Below are 3,856 nucleotides of genomic sequence, written 5' to 3'. Positions count from 1 at the left end.
GTTTATGATATATATATATATATATATTTCTGTACCTTATTTAAATAGCTACAAGCATTTAAGATATATTAAGAGGGCAAGAACTGAATTCATTTTACAGATGTTGCAGGAACTCAAATATTCAGCACTTCTACCTTTATTTTCCCAGATCATAAAATAGAAAAAGTAAGTTCCCTGCCAGGCAGAAGCCCACAGTTGAAGCACTTGGGGCAGGGGATGGGCGGGGGGGGGGGGGGGGGGGGGTGGTGGGAGGGTAGATCTCGGAACAGGAGCTTGGACGAGTTTAAGAAACTGAACTGCATTGGCGAGGGCCACCTATGACATTGTGTATCGGGCCCGAGACATGAGATAGATGCTCTGAAGAAGGTGCGGATGGATAAGGAAGAGGGCATCTCCATCAGCAGTCTGCAGGAGATCACAGGGCTCCTGTTGCCCTGGTCATCCTAACATGGTGGAACTGAAGGAGATGGTTGTGGGTGGGAAACCACCTGGAGAGGGAGAAGACGGTAAGGCAACTACTGTGCATCTTTCCTTTTCTTTTTTCCTTCCAGCATCTCCCTAGTGATTCCTTACTGTGCGCAGGATCTTGTCAGCTTTCTGGAGAATATGCCAATGGCCTTTTCTGAGTCCCAGGTCAAGTGTATTGTGCTTCAGGTGTGCAAGGGTGTCGAGTACCTGCACAGGAACTTCATTATCCACAGGGTCCTGAAGGTCTCCATCCCGCTTATGCTGGACAAGGGGGACAAGGCTGTGTGAGACAGGCCCCTGAGCTGCTTCTGGGAACCACTACCCAGACAGCTGAGCTGCTGACCCACAAGCCTCTCGTCCCTGGCGCTTCTGAGATCCACCAGGCTAACCTGATGGTACAGCTGCTGGGGACACCCAGTAAGAACATCTGTCCGGGCTTTTCCAAGCTACCCCTGGCCAGCCAGTACAGCCTGCGTCAGCAGCCCTCGTTCCCATGGCTGTTCGAGGCTGGACTGCGTCTGCTCAACTTCCTGTTCATTTATGACCCCAAGAAAAGGGTGACCGCAGCAGTCTGCTTAGAGAGCTCCTACATCAAGGAGAAGCCTCCACCCTACGAGTCGGAATTCACGTTCATCTTCCCTCACCACTGCAATAAGCGGGCTGCTCCTGTCATGGCTGAGGCTCAGAGTAAGCGAGGCAAGCCCGGGGAGTGGGCCCAACATATACTGCATGCCCTCGTCAGACCACGCCCCCAGCAGTAGACAGGGAGCTCCCCTGTGGGCCAGGCTGGGACTCCTGGAATGCCCTTGGGTCCCCCCAGCACCCTGTTGGTTCCCATGTTCCCAAGAACATGCAGGGTGTAGGCCCAGGTTGCTAGAAGCAGAGACTGCAGACCAGTGCACAAGGGGCTATCTTGTGAGAGCAATTCAGAAACCTGTGCTGGCCCAACTGAGTGGTGTCTTGGACATGAAGCTGGGCACTGGCATTAAAAGCAAGCCTCAGAAGATCACGCCACTCATACCTGTACGCACAGGGCAACCCAGGACATAGGCTGTGATAAATCTTAGAATAGCTCTGGTTGCAAGAAGGGACCAAGCCTGGGCGGGGCCTTGATATGACAACCCTCTCTAGAAGAGCCCTAGCTGTCTAGGAGAGGCTGCACGCTCCCACCCCAAGGGAAAGAAATAAAAGCCTCTCTGACAGAAAATAATAATAATAATAAATAATAGTAATAATAATAAGTGCAAAGAAAAATAAGGATGGTTAATAGATCAATGTTTGTAAGATATAATTGAAATGTTTTGTATATTTAGAAAATATTATTCCCCAAATAAGTACAAATTAAAAGATCTAATTTGGATATTCCCTGATGGAACATACAAGAAAAAGCTAGTACTTCCTTTACCAACTGCTCCTATGAATATTTCATTTTAATAACTTTTGTTTCTTTTTTATGTTTTTATTGTAAAAAATAGTATAGAGAGGGGTTACAGTTACATGAGTAATGAGTACATTTCCTACGGAGCATTGTTACCTCCTCTTTTGTTTTAGGTACTTAATGAACACTTTTGAAATACTGACAAACCCTAAAGAATAAATGTCCTAATATAATTATAAGATATTAATATTGGTTCAATTGTTTATATATGTATATGAGTATATATAGGTACCTATATATATATATATAGTGTGTGTGTATGTGTGTGTGTGTGTGTGTGTGTGTTTGTGTGTGTGTGTGTGTGTGTGTGTGTGCCAGTTTGGGGGATGGAACTCAGAGCCTAGGAGCTGTCTCTGAACTTTTGTGCTCAAAGCTAACCCTCTACCACTTAAGCCACACCTCCATTTCCAGCCTTTTTTTTATTAATTGGAGATAAGAGACTCCTAGACATACCTTCCTACCTGGACTGAAACACAGTCCTCAATGTTCAGCCTCCTTTACTACTAGGATTAAGACATCTACTTGATTATTTTAGATTGTATATCACTGCTATATATCTTATATTCTAAATTGTTATGGAACAATTCTCATGAACAAAATGTACAGTTGCATTTGAAGCTTACCTACTTTCCATGACTAAGGCAGATAGTGGAGTGAGAAAGAGAGAGTGAGAGGGAGAGAGAGAACGAGGAGGGGGGAAACTTAGCCCGGTGCTGGTAGGTCACGTCTATAATCCCAGCTATGCTGGAGGCTGAGATCTGAGGATTTTGGTTCAAAGCCAGCCTGTGCAGGAAAGTCCATTAGACTTTTATCTCCAATTAACCACCGGAAAACTTAAAGTGGTGCTATAGTTCAAAGTGATAGAGCACTAGCCTTGAGCAAATATTGGTCAGGGACAGAGCTAGGACTTGTGCACCCCACAACACTCCCCTCCAAAAGGAGCTTCTTTATTGATACAGTTAGCAATGGGCAAATTATTTAGGACATCTGTCTTATCTGCATATCTGATAAGTCAATTATCTGTGTAAATAGTTTGATATTTGGTGTTCAGAATCAGACACTGTTCTACAGTTACTGAAAACATTAATTTTTTAAAGTGGGTATTAATTGTTAGAGTTTGAGATATTAGCAAAATCCATCCTCAAAGAAGCAAGTGAAAACATTGTGAAGATATTTGACACATTTTTATTTGATTTGTAGACCATGGAAATAATGGTAAGAATAAAGAGACTACAGAGGTTTGAATACATCACTTGTTTCTCCTGATACTCATTTCCTAGCCTGACTATCAAGTATGGGGTGGGGGCCCTGTTACTGGCAAAGCTGTGGGAAATAGAAGTCACTTTATTTTAAGCTACTGGAAACTTTAATAGTTTGGACTACTAGTGCGTTAACTCAACACTACCACGAATGTTCAGTCTACTACACAAGAAGAAGATAGTGTGGATTCATGTAAAATCAAAATCATAAATCCAAGTTATTCTTTTGTATATTTCAGTGTCTCTCGGGAAATTTCCTCCATACACAAAAGAGAATTTCTAAAAAGTTACAAACCAAGGAAGGTTTTTAATAAAAGATATGAGTTTTACAGTCAGCAGAAATTGAATAGTAAGTAATTTTGTTTTTAATATATGGAAGATAAATGTTCTGTGCTGGCATGGTAATTATATAAATAGTTACAGTCATAGATCTAATATTTATGGAGTCATCTCACAGAGAGTATGCACAGTGTTTTAATGTCTCTTCTCACTTTTTTCACACAATTCTATGAGGTAGAATCACTCATTAGGCTCATCCACAGCCTATAAAATTTGTACAAATAATGGATACGCATGGAACCAGTAAGCTGAAGATTTGAGATTTCAAAGGAGAGAATTTAACTCTAGATTCTGTGCTCTGAAATATTGGCCTCTGAATATAAAGTCCAAATTAACAGAGAGAATTTATCTT

At 42.3% G+C, this 3,856-nt stretch overlaps 1 pseudogene; it reads left to right on the top strand.

The window, feature by feature from the left end:
* The first annotated feature begins 357 nt into the window (after positions 1–357).
* On the top strand, positions 358–1,331 carry LOC122107780 (annotated as a pseudogene).
* The last annotated feature ends 2,525 nt before the right edge of the window (positions 1,332–3,856 follow it).

The sequence above is a fragment of the Dipodomys spectabilis genome, unplaced genomic scaffold (assembly GCF_019054845.1).
Source record: "Dipodomys spectabilis isolate Male_0828 unplaced genomic scaffold, ASM1905484v1 ptg000053l, whole genome shotgun sequence".
NCBI classification, from domain to species: domain Eukaryota; kingdom Metazoa; phylum Chordata; class Mammalia; order Rodentia; family Heteromyidae; genus Dipodomys; species Dipodomys spectabilis.
This window is presented reverse-complemented; position numbering and strand designations above follow the sequence as displayed.